The following is a 20,437-nucleotide window of genomic DNA, read 5'->3' on the forward strand; positions in this document are numbered from 1 at the left end:
TATTAAAATATTCTCATTAACCAAAGACCATACTTTATTCAGATTTCCTTAGTTTTTGCTAAGTTACCATCCCTCATATCCCATTCCATTTGTCCTCATGTTTTCTTAGGCTCCTCTGGATTGTGACAGTCTTTCTGCCTTTCCTTATTGTTGTTGAACTGGAACACTTTGAGAAGTAGAGTATTTTGTAAAATTTACCTCAGTTAGGAAATGTCTGTTATCTCATGATTAAACTCTTTTTGTGGATTATATAAAGAGATATACTGCCATTTTAATTATATCATATAAAGGATAGATATTATCAACATGATTTATCAGTCTTGGTATCAATCTGATCATCTTGCTGAGGTAGTGTTTGTCAGCTTTCTCCGTAGTAAAGTGATTATTATTATTATTATTATTATTATTATATTATCATTTTTATATACACATTTTCATATTCTATTTTGTAGAAGGAAGTTACTATGTGTATTCCATACATATGAGTGGGAGGCTATGCTAATCAACTTGAGGGTGGAATGTCTGTACAACTTCTTTGAAATTCTTCTACATGGGAGATTTCTCTTCCTTCTGGGTTTGTTTTTTTGTTTCTTTTTAAAGATGTCATTTATTTATTTGAAAGAGAGAGGAGAGAAAAACCAATAGCGAGAGGGGCAGATGTAGAGGGAGAAGCAGGTTCCCTGCAAACAGGGAGCCTGCCTTGGGAATTGGATCATGATCTGAGCCTAAGACAATAGCTTATGTGACTGAGCCACCCAGATGCCACTTTTTCTTTCTTTTTCTTTTTTTAGTAATAAATTTACTTTTATTGGTATTCAATTTGCCCACATACAGAATAACACCCAGTGCTCAGCCCATCAGTACACGTCACACATTCACCCCCACCCCCACCCTCCTCCCCTTCCATCACCCCTAGTTCATTTCCCAGAGTTAGGAGTCTTTATGTTCTGTCTCCCTTTCTGATATTTCCCACACATTTCTTCTCACTTCCCTTATATTCCCTTCACTATCATCTATATTCCCCAAATGAATGAGAACATACAATGTTTGTCCTTCTCCGATTGACTTACTTCACTCAGCATAATACATTCCAGTTCCATCCACGTTGAAGCAAATGGTGGGTATTTGTTGTTTCTAATGTCTGAGAAAGGCCCACCTTTTCTCTCTCTTCATCTTCTGAGTCTCCTATGGTATGAATGTTATTGTTAATAAGTGGATGACTTCCCTACGTCTGTCTCTGTGGTCCATAACCATTCTTGTTTTGAAGGCTTCCACTTGGGACTGCATCTCAGTTATACCATTTTTAACATTGGCCTGACTAGATTTTAGTTCTTTTATTTCTACAGTAAAGGTTTCTCTAGTTTTCTTCTGTGCTCTTTTTCTAGCCCAGCTGTTGTCTTTATAATCATTGTTTTAAACTGTATTTAGACATCATATATGTGTATTGATGAACTTCCTGGCTGTGAGTAGACCTCATGTTATTTTATGGAGGTGATTTTCTCCATCTCATTATATTTTCCAGAAAAGAAAGAAGGAAGAAAAAGAAAAAACAAGAAAAACAATAACAACTGCCCTCCCCCCAAAAAAACAAAACAAAACAAAATAAAACCCAGATTATTTTGGCCTGCTTGTTAAAAGATTCTAAATCCCAAAATAGAAACAATTAAAGTGATCCCTGGGTGACATAGCGGTTTAGTGCCTGCCTTTGGCCCAGGGCACAATCCTGTAGACTCTGGATCAAATCCCACGTCGGGGTCCCAGTGCATGGAGCCTGCTTCTCCCTCTGCCTGTGTCTCTGCCTCTCTCTCTCTCTCTCTCTCTTTCTCTCTGTTTGTGACTATCATAAATAAATTGAAAAAAATTAAAAAAAGAATCACAATTAAAGTACTATGAAAGCAAAAATAAGAAATATATAAGGTACATACATAGAAATTAAAATAAGGCAATTAATAAAAAAGAATCAAAGAAAATAAATGAAAAAAGAGCACAAAGTACAAAGGAATCTAGACCCTACTTTCCAGGCAGAGCTTTAGCTCTGCAGCCACTGTGGTCCAACAACTTGGTGGCAACGAATGCTCTGTGTGGGGTCTGGGGATGGGCCATGGCGCTGATTGTCAGGTGCACATCTGCCTGGGAGATGCACCTGCGCGGGTCAGAGGCGGGGTGGGGGTCAGCGCCTCTGGGCTCAGTGGGCTGTGCTGCCCTGTTCCTGAGACCTGGCCCTGATAGCCGGGATGCGGGTGGGGTCTCCGGGTCCTCTGGCTCTGGGGCAGAGCATCCCCCACCCCAGTCTGCTGGGGCCTCCACAGAAGAGCGGCCAAGCCCCCAGGTCTCCGCGGCTTCTCTCAGAACCCTGCGTTCACTCTACCTGTGTCCGAGCTTCTTTTGGTTTTGTTTTTTTATCTCAGACTGTTATGCCCAAGATTGCTAATCCGAGAAACCACCGAGAAGCTGACACCAAGGCAAACACATGAGAGTTTATTTACAAGCTTGAGCTTGTGTCCAAGTATACCCGACAGAGCAGAGCAGGGACTTGGACCCTGAGGTGGGTTTTAGCTTAGTTTTAAGAGTTGGTCTCGGGGTACTCCCGAAGGGCTGGAGCAATTCCTCAAGTTCTTTTTTTTTTTTTAAACTTCTTTTTTTTTTAAATATTTTATTTTTTTTATGATAGTCACAGAGAGAGAGAGAGAGAGGCAGAGACACAGGCAGAGGGAGAAGCAGGCTCCATGCACCGGGATCCCGACGTGGGATTCGATCCTGGGTCTCCAGGATCGCGCCCTGGGCCAAAGGCAGGTGCCAAACCGCTGTGCCAACCCAGGGATCCCCCTCAAGTTCTGTTTACATTTTGATATGGGGCCTTCAAAGGCATTGAGATCTATTCTCATTCTAATAGGGGCTTCCTGCACTTGGCCTGGGCTCAGTTTTTATTCTATTGTGGGGCTTTCCAGGGTATTAAGCTGTAAACTTTTGTTATTTTCCTGTAACTGAAGTAATGTAAATTTCAGCTCTTCTTCACAGGGGCCTGGGATGGCTGGACTTGTGGAATGCTGAACTTACAGTGGAAAGGCCTTCATTTTCTTGGCCTCCTTGTGTCCCTTCCCATCCTATCTAGCTCCTTCCCCCTTCCCCAGAGCTCCTAAGAGAGCAATTGTTAATGATCTCAGCCTGGCAGCTTGTGTAGGGGGACAGGCCCAGGGATTTGGGATCAGGAAGACCTGGGGCTCGGGCGTCCCAGCTATGCAGCGGGATTTGATGCTGCAACTCTTATTCCCTAAGGCTATCTTGACAACTGACTTTGTACATAGAAAAGCTGTCCTTTCTCTTTATAAGACGAAGAGCGAGTCAAAGTGTTTTTTTCTCTGCCCATCTGATTGCTCATATTCCCAGGATAGATGTGGGCCCACATCCACCCTGACAGGAACACCTGGGCCGCTTCAGGACCTGCAGGGAGGCTTCAGGAAGCTGTGGTGCTGCGTCCACTCTGGCAGGAGCTCCCGGGCCACTCAGGACATAATTTGAGTCTTCTGGAAGGTGGGGGCCGCATCCATGGTGTCAGGAGCCCTGGCCTCCTCAGAATCCACAGTGAGGCTATGGGAGGACTGGGGGCCACGCCCACACAACAGGACGCTGACGTCCTCAGGACCCCCAGTGTAGACTTCGGGAAATATGGGGATGCTTCCATGCAGACAGAAGACCCCAGCCTTATCAGGGCCTGTGGTGAGGCGTAAGAAAAATGTGGGTGCCGAATCCAAACTGACAGGAGTCTCCAGCCTCTTTAGGATCAGCACTTTGGCTTCAGGACATATGGGGCTGCGTCTATGCTGACAGGAGCCCACAGCCCCCTCAGGACGCGCAGTGAGTTTTCTGGGGGCCATGGGGCCATGTCCAGGCTGACAGGAGCCCTCAGCCTCCTGAGGACCTGCTGTGAGGCTTCCAGAGGATGTGAGGCATAGTCCACAGTGACAGGAGACCCGTGTCCTCAGGACCTGCTGACTATGACCCAAGAACACGTGGGGCCACATCCACACTCACAGGATCCTGGCTTCCTCAGGACCCCCTGGAGGACTCTGGAGGTGCCGTTGGGGGCCACGTCCACATCAGAAGGGACTCCTCAGAACCACAGGGTAAGTGAATGTGTAGAATGAATGGTAGGGTCAGGGGAGGGGAGGCAGTTGGTGGTTAAGTTAGGTTAGATGTTAGGGTTTAGTGATTATGCTTATGGTTACAGATTAGAGGATAGCGTGAGGGATAAGGGTAAGGGTCAATGGTTAGGAGTTAGGCTGGGGGTTAGGGATTAGGGAAAGGGGTTAGGGTTAGTGTTAGGGACAGGATTTAGAGTTAGGGTTAGGGTTTAGGCTTAGGGATTAGGGCAGGATGTTAGGAGTTGGGGTTAGGGTTATGGTTGGTGTTAGGGTTGTGATTAGGTTTGCAGTTAGGGTTAGGGGTTAGGGTGTGAGTTAGGGTTAGGGGTTAGCGTTAAGGGTTAGAGTTAAAGTTAGGCCTAGGTTTAGGGTTAGGGTGAGGGTTAGGCTTAGGATAGGGTTTAGTGCTAGGGTTAGTGTTTGGTTAGGGGTTAGGGATAGGGTCAGGTCAGGGTCAGGGTAGGGTCAGGGTATGGTTTTGGAAAAGGGTAAGAGATAGGGTTAGGCAGTGGGTTAGGGATTAGTTTTAGGGTATGGGTAGTGTACAGTTTGGGGTATGAGATAGGGTTAGTATTAGAGGGTTAGGGTTAGGGTACAAATTAAGGTTAGGAATAGGATTTGAGTACATTAAGTTAGGGTTAGAGGTTAGGGTTACGGTTAGATTTAAGGTAAGGGTCAGAGTTAAGGAAACCTCAGAATAGGTTTAGGAGTTAGGGTGTGGCTTGGCAGGTAGGTTCAGTGAATGTGGTTTGGTCTTGGGGTTTGTGTTTGGTTTTTGATTAGTGATAGTTCTTGTTTAAGTGTTAGGTTAACATTAGGCTTAAGTGTAGGGTAAGGGTTATGTCTGTGTATGGTTAGAGTTTGTGTCTTGGCATGTGCCTGCACTGGGACTCCTAGCATCTTGGACAGTTTAGTTTTATGCACTCTATTTAGGTTTTGGTTTCAAAGATAGCCTGATTCCACCAAGTCAGTGGCCTCCCCAGAGAATCAAAATCCAGTCTTCTCTGGGGTGAGAATAGGCATGGCAGGATTCTCGTGAGCTGAGCGAAGGAGGGGATTTGTGGCTCTAAAGACTCTTTGTTTGGATTTTCAGTTGCCTTTCTGATTTTATCTCTTGTGTGCACATGTTTTCTCTATACTACCAATTATTATTTTAAAGTTTTACTTGAATTCCTCTTTGTAAACACAGTATGATATAGTTTCAGGTTTACCACATAGTGATTCAACCCTTGAATACAACGCCTGGTACTGGTCAGAGGTGCCCTCCACTATCCCCATCCCCTGATTTCACACCCCCCACCTTCCTCTGGTATTTATTAGTTTATTCTCTGTGGTTAAGAGTGTGTTTCTTGGTTTGCATGTCTCATCTCACCCTTTGCCCCTTTGCCAGTTTGTTTGGTTTCTTAAAATTCACATGTGAATGCAATTGTATGGTATTTGGAATCTGTATTCTCTGACTGACTGAGTTCATTTAGCATAAGTCCCTTCCACTTCTCCCACGTCATTGTAAATGGCTTCATTTCATCCCTTCTGATGACCCAGTGATGTCGCAGTGTGTATATTTACCACATCGTCTCTGCCCATTCATCTGTCGATGGACATCTCGGCTCTATACACAGTTTCGCTGTTGTTGATAACGCTGCTACCAACACTGGGCTGCATGTTCCTCTTAAAATCTACTAAACTACTTTTGTATCCTCGGGGTAAATACCTAGCTGTGCAATTTTGGAATCGTAGGGTAGCTCTATTTTTAACGTCTTTTTAAAATTTTTTTTTATGATAGTCACAGAGACAAAGGCAGAGACACAGGGAGAGAAAGAAGCAGGCTACATGCACTGGGAGCCCGACGTGGGATTCGATCCCGGGTCTCAGGGATCACGCCCTGGTCCAAATGCAGGCACCAAACCACTGCGCCACCCAGGGATCCCCTATTTTTAATTTCTCGAGGACCCTCCAGACTGTTTTCCACAGTGGCTTCACCTTTATTTATGTATTCATGAGAGACACAGAGAAGCAGAGTTATAGGCAGAGGGAAAATGAGGCTTCATGCAGGGAGTCTGATGTAGGACGTGATCCCCCAGGACCCCGGGAACATGACCTGAGCCAAGGCAGATGCTCAACCACTGAGGCACCCAGGTGCCTTACTGATTCAATTTCTTTGTTAGTTATGGGTCTGTTCATATTTTCTATTTCTTCCTATTTCAGTTTTGCTCGTTTGCACATTTCTAGGGTTTTGTCCATTTCTTCCAGGTCTCCCAGTTTGTTAGTGTATAATCTTTCATAGTATTCACTTATAATCATCTTATTTTTCTGGTGTTGATTGTGATCTCTCTTCTCTCATTTGTGATTTTATTTATTTAGGTTTTCTCTTTTCTCGTTGATAAGGCTGGCTAGGGCTTGATCCATTTTATTAATTAATTTTTGGAGAACCAGCTCTTAGTTTCGTTATTCCATTCTACTGTTTTGTTTTTTCTGCATTGTTTATTTCTTCTCTCATCTTTATTTTTTCCCTTCTGTAGGATTTAGGCTTTGTTTCCTATTCCTTTATCAGCTCCTTTAGGTGTAGGGTTAGGTTGTGTATTGGAGACTTCTTGTTTCTTTAGGCCTGTATTGCTATGTACTTCCCTCTTAGGACTGCCTTTGCTACATCCCAGAGGTTTGGAGAAACATGTTTTCATTTTCATTTGTTTTAGATTTCCTTGTTAATTTCCTGGTTGCTCCATTCATTCTCTAGTAGGATGTTCATAATCTCCATGTATTATTGGTCTGTCCAATTTTTTTTCTTACTGTCGACTTCGAGTTTCATAGCGTTGTGGTCCGAAAATGTACAAGGGGTGATATCAACCTTCTTGTACCTGTTGTACCTGTTGAGGGCCCATGATATGATCTTTTCTGGAGAATGTCCCATGTGAACTTGAAAGGAATGTGTATTCTGCTTTAGGAAGAAATGTTCAGACTATATCTGTTGAGTCCCTGTCATCCAGTGTGTCAAGGCTATTGTTCCCCTGTTGATTTTCTGCATAGACGATCAGTCCATTGCCATAAGTGGGTGTTAAAATCCCCTGTCATTGTATTATTATCAGTGATTTCCTGTATGTTTGTTGTTAATTGGTTTCTATATTTAGGTACTCCTATGTTGGCAGCATAAATGTTTAGCTGTTTGAACTTTTTTTTTTAGTAAATTTATTTTTTATTGGTGTTCAATTGACCAACAAACAGAATAACACCCATGCTCATCCCGGCAAGTGCCCCCCTCAGTGCCCGTCACCAATTCACCCGCACCCCCTGCCCTCCTCCCCTCCCAGCATCCCTAGTTACTTTCTCAGAGTTAGGAGTCTTTATGTTCTGTCTCCATTTCTCATATTTCCCACACATTTCTTCTCCATTCCCTTATATTCCTTTTCACTATTATTTATATTAACGTATTGAATGACAACATACATTTGTCCTTCTCCGATTGACTTACTTCACTCAGCATAATACCCTCCAGTTCCATCCACGTTGAAGCAAATGGTGGGTATTTCTCGTTTCTAATGGCTGAGGAATATTCCATTGTATACATAAACCACATCTTCTTTATTCATTCATCTTTCAATGGACACCATGGCTCCATCCACAGTGTCGCTATTGTGGACATTCGTGGTAAAAACATCGGGGTGCAGGTGTCCCGGCGTTTCATTGCATCTGAATATTTTGGGTAAATAGGGAAGAGTGCAATTTCTGGGTCATAGGGCAGGTCTATTTTTAACTCTTTGAGGAACCTCCACACAGTTTTCCGGAGTGACTGCACCAGTTCACATTCCCACCAACAGTGTAAGAGGGTTCCCTTTTCTCCGCATCCTCTCCAACATTTGTGGTTTCCGGCCTTGTTAATTTTCCCCATTCTCACTGGTGTGAGGTGGTATCTCATTGTAGTTTTGATTTCTATTTCCCTGAGGCAAGTGATGCAGAGCATTTTCTCATGTGCATGTTGGCCATGTCAGTGTCTCCCTCTGTGAGATTTCTCTTCATGTCTTTTGCCCATTTCATGATTGGATTCTTTGTCTCTTTAGTGTTGATTTTAAGAAGTTCTTTATAGGTCTTTGAAACTAGCCCTTTATCTGATACATCATTTGCAAATATCTTCTCCCATTCTGTAGGTTGTCTTTTAGTTTTGTTGACTGTATCCTTTGCTGTGCAAAAGCTTCTTATCTTGATGAAATCACAACAGTTCATTTTTGCTTTTGTTTCTTTTGCCTTCGTGGATGTATCTTGCAAGAAGTTACTGTGGCCAAGTTCAAAAAGGGTGTTGCCTGTGTTCTCCTCTAGGATTTTGATGGACTCTTGTCTCACATTTAGATCTTTCATCCATTTTCAGATTATCTTTGTGTATGGTGAAAGAGAGTGGTCTAGTTTCATTCTTCTGCATGTGGATGTCCATTTTCCCAGCCCAATTTATTGAAGAGACTGTCTTTCTTCCAATGGATAGTCTTTCCTCCTTTATCGAATATTAGTTGACCATAAAGTTCAAGGTCCACTTCTGGGTTCTCTATTCTGTTCCATTGATCTATTTGTCTGTTTTTGTGCCAGTACCACACTGTCTTGATGACCACAGCTTTGTAGTACACCCTGAAATCTGGCATTCTGATGTCCCCATATAAGGTTGTCTTTTTTAAATTCCCCTGGCTATTCGGGGTCTTTTCTGATTCCACACAAATATTAAAATAGTTTGTTCTAACTCTCTGAAGAAAGTCCATGGTATTTTGATAGGGTTTGCATTAAACGTGTTCATTGCCTGGGTACCATTGACATTTTCACAATGATAATTCTGCCAATCCATGAGCATGGAATATTTTTCCATCTCTTTGTGTCTTCCTCAATTTCTTTCAGAAGTGTTCTATTGTTTTTAGGGTATATCCTTTACCTCCTTGGTTAGGTTTATTCCTAGGTATCTTAAGCTTTTTGGTGCAATTGTAAATGAAATTGACTCCTTAATTTCTCTTTCCTCAGTCTCATTGTCAGTGTATAGAAATGCCATTGATTTCTGGGCATTGATTTTGTATCCTGCAACGCTACCAAATTGCTGTATGTGTTCTAGCAATCTTGGGGTGGAGGCTTTTGGGTTTTCTAGGTAAAGTATTATGTCATCTGAGAAGAGGGAGTGTTTGACTACTTCTTTGCCAATTTGAATGCCTTTAATGTCTTTTTGCTGTCTGCTGAGGCTGGGACTTCCAGTACTATGATGAATAGCAGTGGGAGAGTGGACATCCCTGTCTTGTTCCTGATCTTTGGGGAAAGGCCTCCAGTGTGGCCCCACTGAGAATGATATTTGCTGTGGGCTTTTCCTAGATTGCTTTTAAGATGACGAGAAATGTTCCTTCTCTCCCTATGCTCTGAAGTGTTTTGATCAGGAATGGATGTTCTATTTTGTCAAATGCTTTCTCTGCATCTAATGAGAGGATCATATGGTTCTTGGTTTTTCTCTTGCTGATATGATGAATCACATTGATTGTTTGAAGAGTGTTGAACCAGCCTGTGTTCCGAGGATAAATCCTACTTGGTCATGGTGAATAATTTTCTTAATGTACTTTTGGATCCTATTGGCTAGTATCTTGTTGAGAATTTTTGCATCCATGTTCATCATCGCTATTGGTCTGTAATTCTCCTTTTTGGTGGGGTCTTTGTCTGGTTTTGGAATTAAGGTGATGCTGGCCTCATGGAATGAATTTGGAAGTACTCTATCTCTTTCTAACTTTCCAAACAGCTTTAGTAGGATAGGTATGGTTTCTTCTTTAAACGTTTGATAGAATTCCCCTGGGAAGCCATCTGGCCCTGGACGTTTGTGTCCTGGGAGGTTTTGAAAGACTGCTTCAATTTCCTACCTGGTTTTTGGCCTGTTCAGGTTTTGTATTTCTTCCTGTTCCAGTTCTGGCAGTTTCTGGCTCCAGGAATGCGTCCATTTCTTCTAGATTGCCTAATTTATTGGTGTATGGCTGGTCATAATATGTTTTTAAAATCCTTTGTATTTCCTTGGTGTTGGTAGTGACATCTCCTTTCTCATTCATGATTTTATTAATTTGAATATTCTCTCTCTTCTTTTTTTTTTAATTTTTTTTTATTTATTCATGATAGGCACACAGTGAGAGAGAGAGAGGCAGAGACACAGGCAGAGGGAGAAGCAGGCTCCATGCACCGGGAGCCTGACGTGGGACTCGATCCCGGGTCTCCAGGATCGCGCCCTGGGCCAAAGGCAGGCACCAAACTGCTGCGCCACCCAGGGATCCCTTCTCTCTCTTCTTTTTAATAAGGTTGGCTAATGGTCTATCTATCTTATTAATTCATTCAACGAACCAACTCCTCCTTCCGTTGATCTGTTCCACAGTTCTTCTGGTCTCAATTTCCTTGAGTTCTGCTCGAATGTTAATTAACTCTATTCTTCTGTTGGGTGTAGGATCTATCTGCTTTTTTTTGCTCTAGCCTCTTTATGTGTAAGGTTAGCTTTTGTATTTGAGTAGTTTCGCCTTTTGGAATAGATGCTTATATTGTGATGTATTTCCCCCTTAGGACTGCTTTTGCTGCAAGCCAAATATTTTAATGGTTGTATGTTCATTCTCATTAGTTTCCATGAATCTTTTTAATCCTTCCTTAATTTCCTGGTTGACCCTTTCATCTTTTAGCAGGATGATCCTTCACCTCCACGTGTTTGAGCTCCTTCCAAACTTATTATTATGATTTAGTTCTAATTCCAAGGCATTATGGTCTGAGAATATGCAGGGGACGATCCCAATCATTTGGTATCGGTTCAGACCCTATTTGTGACCCAGTATGTGGTCTATTCTGGAGAAAGCTCCATGTGCACTTGAGAAGAATGTGCATTCAGTTGAGTTTGGATGTAAAGTTCTGTAGATTTCTGTGAAATCCATCTGGTCCAGTGTATCATTTAAAGCTCTCGTTTCTTTGGAGATGTGCTTAGAAGACCTATCGAGGGTAGAAAGAGCTAGATTGAAGTCACCAAGTATAAGACAATTATTACCTAAGTATTTCTTTACTTTGGTTATTAATTGGTTTAAGTATTTGGCAGCTCCCATATTCGGGGCATATATTGAGGATTGTTAAGTCCTCTTGTTGGATAGATCCCTTAAGTATCATTTAGTGTTCCTCTTCATCTCTCACTACAGTCCTTGAGGTAAATTTAATTTATCTGATATACGGATGGCTACCCCTGCTTTCTTTTGAGGACCATTTGAATGGTAAATGGTTCTCCAACATTTAATTTTCAGATTGTAGGTGTCCTTCTGTCTAAAATGAGTCTCTCGTAGACAGCAAATAGATGGGTCCTGCTTTTTTATCCAGTCTGAAACCCTGGGCCTTTTGACGCGGTCATTAAGCCTGTTCATGTTCAGAGTTACTATCGATAGATATGAGTTTAGTGTCATCATGATATCTATTCAGTTCTTGTTTTTGTGGATTGTTCCACTGAACTTCTTCTTAAAGGGGAATTTTAAGAGTCCCCCTTAAAATTTCTTGCAGAGCTGGTTTGGAGGTCACATATTCTTTCAGTTCCTGCCTGTCTTGGAAGCTCCTTATTTCTCCTTCCATTTTGAATGAGAGCTTGCTGGATAAAGTATTCTTGGTTGCATGTTCTTCTCATTGAGGACCCTGAATATATCCTGCCAGCCCTTTCTGGGCTGCCAGGTCGCTGTGGAGAGGTCTTCTGTTACCCTAATGCTCCTCCCCATAAAGGTCAGGGATTTCTTGTCTCTTTCTGCTTTAAGGATCTTCTCTTTATCTTTGGAATTTGGAAGCTTCACTATTAAATGTCAAGGTGTTGGACGGTTTTTATTGATTTTAGGGGGGGGGATCTCTCTATTTCCTGGATCTGAATGCCTGTTTCCCTTCCCAGATTAGGAAATTTTTCAGCTAGTATTTGTTTAAATACTTATCCTGGCCCTCTGTCCATTTTGGCGCCCTCGGGAACCCCAATTACACGTAGGTTTTCTTCCTCAGACTGTCGTTTATTTCCCTTAATCTGTCTTTCTGGTCTTTTAATTGTCTGTCTCTTTTTTCCTCAGTTTCCCTCTTTGCCATCAACTTGTCTTCTATTTCATTCCCTTGTTCTTCTACCTTGTTAACTCTCATCGTTAGGACTTCTAGTTTGGATTGCATCTCATTCATTTGATTTTTACTTTCTGCCTGATTGGATTTAAATTCTGCAGTCATGAAGTCTCTTGAGTCCTTTATGCTTTTTTCTAGAGCCACCAGTAGCTGTATAATAGTGCTTCTGAATTGGCTTTCTGACATTGAATTCTAATCCAGATTTTGTAACTCTGTGGGAGAGAGGACTGTTTCTGATTCTTTCTTTTGAGGTGAGCTTCTCCTTCTAGTCATTTTGCTCAGTGCAGTGGCCAAAAACAAATTTTATTGGGAAAAGGAGAAAAAGAGAGGAGAGAAAGAAGGAAAGAAAAGAAAAAGAAAAAAGAATAAAGGAAGATAGAAGAAAAAAGAGAATAAAAAGAGAAAGAAAAGGAAAGAAGGGGCAAAAGGGAGGGCGAAGCAATCAGAAATAAAAAAAAAACATGGGGGAGTATCTTCTGATTCTGTATACTTTAAGTCCCTTGACTTCCCCTGGAACTTGTCCGTCTAGCTGGACTTCTGGGGTGGGGCCTGTTGTGCTGATTTTCAGATGTTAGCACTTGGGGGAGCTGCTCTGTCCACTGCCTGGTGCAGGGCTCAGTGGGCGTAGTTTACCCCGTGAGGCCTCAGGAGGAACAACCCCAGTGGCAGCGGCCAGCTCTGGATACCTGTATTCAACCCCCACAGTAACTCCAGAGCAGTCCATCTTCACTGCCTGGAGGCTCTGGGTCGGGACCGCTGATCTGCTCAGCTCTGGGCAGGAGCGTCCTTGCTGTCCTGGGCCATCCGGGCCTCTGCCTGTCCCCGGGGAGGCCTAATCCTGGGCTGTGTCTTGGCGCCCTGTGCTCTGGGGCCTGCGCTGTTGGATTCACGCTCCTGTCTGCACAGCTTTCTCTCCCCACAGCTGCCACCCAGACCCTCTGAGCTGCTCCTGGTCGGGCAGCCCCCTCAGGGAGCCGCCGCCTGAGCACCTCCGAGTTGCTTCCGGAGCCGCACAGCCCCCTCTGCACGGAGCCACTTCCTCTGCTTGAGGCACTGCCACCAAGCTGCTCCCGGGGCATGCAACCTGCTCCACGCAGAGCCCTGCCCGAACCCCTCTGAGCTGCTCCCAAGTCAGTGCACGTGCCCTGCAGCACTTAGGGAGCTTGGTGCACTCTCCTGGGAGTGCAGGTGTCTCTTAGTGTCCCAGGGAGCATGAGGGTATCCCCGCCCTCCTGGGGTCCTGCTCTGAATTCCTGTGGGCGCCATTCTGCCCAGGAAGATTGGTGCCGATCCTGCTTCTCTGGGACAAAGCTCTCCTGACCAGGGGGCACACCGCCTGGCCTTAGCCCGGCTCCTCGTGGGGCCCCTCCCCTTGGATGCCTTTTGTTTCTTTATTTCTTTTTCCCCCCTGTCATCCTACCTTGATAGAAGCGCGAACTTTTCTCACTATAGCATTCCAGCTGGTCTGTCTTTTTTTTTTTTTTTTTTGGTCTGTCTTTAAATCTCAGGCAGAATTCGAAGATTTTCAGAATGATTTGAAGGTTATCTAGGTAATTTGGAGGGGACAGGTGACTTGGGGACCCTACTCTTCCGCCATCTTGCCCCTGCTCCTGTATGTTGCCTTTTAGCTTTGGTTCTTTCCTTCACTTTGCAGAAGCTTTTCAATTTGATGAAGTCACAATAGGATATTTGCTTTTGTTTCCCTCACCTCAGAGGCATATCTAGAAAGAAGATCCAATGGCCAATGTCAAAGTCATTGCTGCCTATCTTTTCTTCTTTATATGTTTTTTGGTCTCACATTTAGGTCTTTCATCCATTTTGAATTTATTTTTTATATATATGGTGTAAGAAAGTGGTCCAGTTTCATTCTTCTGCATGTGGCTGCCTGGTTTTCCCAACACCATTTGTTCTTATCCTGCAGTCAGGGTTAGGGTTTGTTGAAGAGACTGTCTTTCTGCCATTGGATATTCCTTCCTGCCTTGTTGTCCATTATGGGTCATAGATACATGTTTGTATCTTGTTTTGACTTTCCATTCTGTTCTATTGATCTAAGCATCTCCTATTGGTAGAACCCTGATTGCTGATTCAATTTCTTTGCTGGTCAACTGTCTGTTCAAATTTCTTATTTCTTCATTTTTAATTTTTGCTATGTTATATATTTCCGGGAATTGATCTATTTCTTCCAGGTTCTAGGTTGCTGGCATATAATTTTTCATCATATTCTCTTATAATCTTTTGTATTTCTCTAGTGTTGGTTTTTATTTCTCTTTTCTCATTTCTGATCCAGGGATCCCAGACTTCTTGTTTCCTGAGGTAAGCCTGTATTGCTATGTACTTCCCTCTTTGGACTGCCTTTGCTACATCCCAGAGGTTTGGAGAAACATGTTTTCATTTTCATTTGTTTTAAATTTCCTCTTTAATTTCCAGGTTGCTCCATTCATTCTCTAGTAGGATGTTCATAATCTCCACGTATTTTTGGTCTGTCTAAATTTTTTCTTACTGCCACTTCAAGTTTCATAGCATAGTGGTCAAAAATATACAGGGTGGGGATCCCTGGGTGGCGCAGCGGTTTGGCGCCTGCCTTTGGCCCAGGGCGCGATCCTGGAGACCCAGGATCGTATCCCACGTCAGGCTCCTGGTGCATGGAGCCTGCTTCTCCCTCTGCCTATGTCTCTGCCTCTCTCTCTCCCTGTGTGACTATCATAAATAAATAAAAATTAAAAAAAAATATACAGGGTGTGATATCAAACTTCTTGAACCTGTTGTACCTGTTGAGGGCTGATTTGTGGCCTATGATATGATCTGTTCTGGAGAATGTCCCATGTGCACTTGAAAGGAATGTGTATTCTGGGATCACTGGGTGGCGCAGCGGTTTGGCGCCTGCCTTTGGCCCAGGGCGCAATCCTGGAGACCCGGGATCAAATCCCACATCGGGCTCCCTGCTTGGAGCCTGCTTCTCCCTCTGCCTATGTCTCTGCCTCTCTCTCTCTGTGTGTGACTATCATGAATAAATAAATAAAATCTTTAAAAAAAAAGAAAGTAATGTGTATTCTGCTTTAGGAAGAAATGTTCAGACTATCTGTTGGGTCCCTGTGGTCCAGTGTGTCAAGGCTATTGTTCCCCTGTTGATTTCCTGCATAGACAATCGGTCCATTGCCATAAGTGGGTGGGTGTTAAAATCCCGTCATTGTATTATTATCAGTGAGTTCCTGTACATTTGTTGGTAATTGTTTTCCATATTTAGGTACTCCCATGTTGGCAGCATAAATATTTAGTTGTTTGATCCTGATAGAGAGTCTTTTTAACTATGAAATAATGCCCTTCTTCATCACTTCTTATAGTATTTGTTCTTTCTTTTTTGAGATTGAATATTTAATTTATTTATTCATGAGAGATACACAGAGAAGCAGAGGCAGAAACATAGGCAGAGGGAGAGAAAGGCTCCCCAAAGGGATGCCGATGTGGGACTCGATCCTGGGATCCCAGGAACACACCCTGAGCCAAAGGCAGATGCTCAACCACTGAGCCACCAGGTGTCCCCCAGGGTTTGGTTTCAAATCTAGTTTTTCTAACATAAGCATTGGTCCTCCAACTTTCTTTTCATAACCATTAGCGTGATAGATGATTTTCCATCCCTGACTTTCAATCTGCTGGTGTCTATAGGTCTAAGGTGAGCATCTAGTAGGCAGCATACCTATGGACCTTGTTTTTTTAATGACGAGTTTATTTTTGAGAGCATGAGAGAGAGAGAGAGAGAGAGAGAGAGAGGCAGAAAATTAGGCCCAGAGAGAAGCAGGCTTCCCACCAGGAGCCCAATATGGGACTCGATCCCAGACTCTAGGATCACATCCTGATTCAAAGGCAGAGGCTCAAACCCTGAGCCACCCAGGCATCCCGGATCTTGTTTTTTAAGGCACTCTGATACCCTATATCTTTTGATTGGAGCATTTAGTATCAGCATTCAGAGTGCTTATTCAAAATATGAACTTTGTGCCTTTGTGTTACCAGTAGAGTTGGTGTTTCTGGTGACGTTCTCTGGTCCTTTCTAGTCTTTGTTGATTTTGGTCTCTTTTTTCCCCCACTAGAATGGTCCCTCTGAAAATTCCTTACTGGACTGGTTTAGTGGTCATGAACTCCTTTATACTTTGCCTGTCTGGGAAAATCTTTCTCTCTATCCTGAATGACACCCTTGCTGAAGAAAGAATTCATACAAATTGGACTCCAATAAAAAGAAATTTAAAAACTTAAAATAAATTTTTGCTATTATGATTGAGGAAAATGGCATTTAGGAGGAAAAGCAGAAGCTGAAAGAGAGGAGGAAAATTTCACCATCCGTGGCCTTCACAGGGACCTGGTGTCCTTTCCTAGGAGGGCCCCCCACTCCGGAGGATGCTTCCTGCCCCTCTGCTCTCCTTTTTGGAACACAAGAGGCACATCTCCGTGCCTCTAGCACCTCTGCAGTCATGGTTTATAGCGTCTTCCAGGTATCCTATTGGGGACCACAGCGTTGTGTATGTAACCATCCAGCTGCTGTTTGACAACACTGGGGGGATTCTGACTTTTGTTGGTTTTGGGGTGTTTGTGTGTCTATCACATGAAGCTATCACGTGCAGTTATCGGATCCTCTGGTGGTGGGGCCCACCATCCAGCTGTGAGAGGGCTGGCTCAGCCTGGGGCCAGAATCCAGGGCTATCCAGGGCTGTGTGTGCTGGATCCCATTAGTCTTTGTGTTGGGCCTGTGTTGGGGGCTCAAATCACCCCAGCCCTCACAGAGCCCAGGGCCAGGCCAGCCCAGATCCCCATGGGTTAGGGGCTGGTGTCCTGTGCAGTGTTTGCTGCCCTAAATGAGGGACAGTGGGTGGAGGCAGGGCACAGTGGGTCCTCTGCATCACTCAACTGCACCCACCCTGTCGGGGGCTTCCTGTCTTCCCTCCTCCCTGCAACCCCTGAGTACTCTATGGGACACCCGGGCTTCTGATGGGATTAGGGTATCCAGAGAACCCCGGGGAGGCTGAGCATGTCCCACAGGGGGCACCTGCATTGGGTCATTGCTGGGGGCCAATGGTGTGGTGGTGGATGGTGTGGGGGCAGGGGTATGATGGTGGTGGAGTGTGGGGGATGGTGTAGGGGTGATGGTGTTGGGGTATAGTGTGAGTGCGGATTGTGTGGGGCTGTGTGGGTGTGAGGGGGATGTGTAGGTGGGATACCATTGGGGATGATGATGTAGGAGGATGGTGTGAGAGTGGGAAATGTTGGGGATATCGTGGGGGGCCTGCGGACACAGGAAATCTCCTTCCTCTATGATGCTAAGGAGACATCTACAGTTAAAGGCGACTAGTCTGGGGTTTGCAGTGACACCTGCCCCTGGGGCTCCGTGTGGTCAGTGCAGGGCCCTGGCTGGACCGGGGGCATTTTCTGGGGGTCATTTTACTATATATGCTTTCAAATTGCAAATTGTCTCAAATTAAATGCATAAAATTTAGAATAATATAAAGCACCGAGAGTGGGTGTCACTCTGACCCGTCCGACCCTCATGGGATCGATGTGGTCCTGCTCCAGCCGCGGCTATGCAGCCTGGTCCCCAGGTCCAGTTCCTGCCCCCACATCCCCCACCCCATCCCCTGTTTCTCAGGGAGCCGTCCCTCTCCTCTTTGGTCTTCAGCTCCCATGGCTACCCCTGGAGGCCCCATCCTAGTGGCCTCCTCATCCCCGAGGCACCGGGAGTGTGGTCACGGGTGTCAGCCCCAGCATCCTACCATGGAGCAGTGTGTTGTTGGCTGCTATTGCTCCCCCGGCCTCAGTAGCCCCGTTTTCCCTACCCAGAAGGCCCCGGGCCTCCCTTGGTGTCCCGAAGACCCCTGGCCCAGCAGCCTCACCCGACCCCCTAGCCATCCCAAAATATGGTGTGGCTGCCGAACATCCTGGTGACATCCAAGTCTACCTCCAAGATGTCCCTGGAGGAGACCAGGGCCTCCTCCTTCATTTCCTGTGGGAAACCCGGGGAGGAGGAACAGGCGTCAGGGACACAGACCCCAACCTGTCACGAGCTGCTGTGCTGGGCAGGGAGCCTTGGGCCACCATGGGAGTGTGTCCTGCCGAAACCTCTTTCTTTCCTCTGGGAGGCCAGGCATGATGAAAGGGTCCACCGTGCCCGTGACACCTGTGTGAGGGCCTGTGCCCAGCTGTTGTGGGCGGGGAGTTGACTGAGTGTCAGCCTGGATGGGAGGGGATAGTGGTTCAGCCCCAGGTGGGAGGGGACATGGGGGTGTTGTGCCCAAGATTGTGAATCGGAGAAACCACTACGGAGCTGATACTGATGCAAACACACAAGGGTTAATTTCCAAACTCGAGCTTGCGTCCAAGTACACCCGACACAGCAGAGCAGGGACTTGGACCCCAAGGTGGTGTTTTGCTTTTAAGGGCTTGTCTTGGGGACCTCCAAAAGGGCTGGAGCAATTCCTCAAGTTGTGTTTACATTTTGATATGGGGCCTTCAAGGGCATTGAGCTCTGTTCTCATTCTAATAGGCGCTTCCAGCCCTTGGCGTGGGCTCAGTTCTTATTCTATTGTGGGGCTTTCCAGGGCATTAAGCTGTAAACTTTTGTTTTTTTCCTGTAAATGAAGTAATGTAAATTTCATCTCTTCTTCACGGGGGCCTGGGATGGCTGGACGTGTTCGAACGCTGAACTTAAAGTGGAAAGGCCTTCATTTTCTTGGCCTCCTTGCATCCCTTCCCATCCTATCTAGCTCCTTCCCCCTTCCCCGGAGCTCCTAAGAGAGCAATTGCAAATGACCTCAGCCTGGCAGCCTGTGTGGGGGACAGGCCCAGGGATTTGGGATCAGGAAGACCTGGGGCGTGGGCGTCCCAGCTGTGCAGCGGGATTCGATGCTGCAGAATCTTATTCTCTAAGGCTATCTTGACAACTGACTTCGTACATAAAAAAGCTGTCCTTTCTCTTTATAAGATGAAGAGCGATTCACAGTGTTTTTTCTCTGCCCTTCTGATTGCTCAGATTCCAATCTGAGACGTATTTCCTGTTAATAAGGATAATTTACTACTATCCATAGTACTATGGTTAAAATATTCTGACACAAGTAATTCAGAGGGATGAGGGTTTCTCATCTTTTTCTTCACAGCTCAGTCACTCCTCAGGAATTGCATCTTTATGGATTTGGAAAGAACTGAGATATATTATTACCAGTGGTCCTATTATTATGTGAAGGATTCTTCCCTGAGATTCTTCCCCTGTTTCAACTGACACTGAAACACTTTGAACTCTTTGGAAGACAAATGTCAAGGAAATAAATGTTATGCATTGCTAATTTTAAATGCCCTTGCAATTTGGTGTCTATTATAATAGAAGTATTTTTTTATCTGATTTTTGCTATTTATTATCCGTTCCTGCTTTTCAGGTTGAGGAGACATTATATGTGTTCATAAGTGTTTTTCTTTCCTTCTGATATAAAATTATTACTTTGTTCCCATCGAAGGAAGTCTTTAAGAATAAGGCAAAAGTTAATTTAACTATTCTTAAAATGTCTTCACATTTGGAGCCTGATTCATTTAAGTCAATTTTCAAAATAAATCTTATTTATTAGGAAAAAAAAGAAAGATTTATAGGGAAATTGAGAAGATAGTACAGAGCATTCGCATGCACTTGCACTCAATTTCTCCAATTATTGATATATCAGTATGGTACAAATATTAGCTAATGAATCAATATTAAAATAGTTGCATTAACCAAGGACCATACTTTATTCAGATTTCCTTAGTTTTTGCTAAGTTACCATCCCTCATATCACATTCCATTTGTCCTCCTGTTTTCTTAGGCTCCTCTGGATTGTGACAGTCTTTCAGCCTTTCCTTGTTGTTGCACTGGAATACTTTGAGAAGTAGAGTATTTTGAAAATTTCCCTCAGTTGACACATGTCTTTCGTTTATCTCATGATTGAACTGTTTTTGTGGATTATATACAAAGATATACTGCCATTTTCATTATATCATATAAAGGATAGATACTATCAACATGATTTATCAGTCTTGGTATCGATCTGATCATCTTGCTGAGGTAGTGTTTGTCATCTTTCTCCGTAGTTAAGTGATTCTCCTCCTCCTCCTCCTCCTCCTCCTTCTTCTTCTTATTATTATTATCATTATTATTTTAAGTTTTTCATAATATATTTTGTAGAAGGAAGTTACTA

The 20,437-nt window shown here is 44.1% G+C and overlaps 1 long non-coding RNA gene across 1 annotated transcript in view; it reads left to right on the forward strand.

Moving 5' to 3' along the window:
- Positions 1-20,437, forward strand: part of LOC140603341 (uncharacterized) — a 66,042-nt gene that overhangs the window by 8,227 nt on the left and 37,378 nt on the right. Inside the window, exon 2 of the long non-coding RNA XR_012006318.1 lies at positions 3,388-4,124. This is a non-coding gene — a long non-coding RNA (uncharacterized lncRNA). The remainder of the gene's footprint in view (positions 1-3,387; positions 4,125-20,437) is intronic.

This window comes from Canis lupus, chromosome 14 (assembly GCF_048164855.1).
Source record: "Canis lupus baileyi chromosome 14, mCanLup2.hap1, whole genome shotgun sequence".
In the NCBI taxonomy this organism is placed as follows: domain Eukaryota; kingdom Metazoa; phylum Chordata; class Mammalia; order Carnivora; family Canidae; genus Canis; species Canis lupus.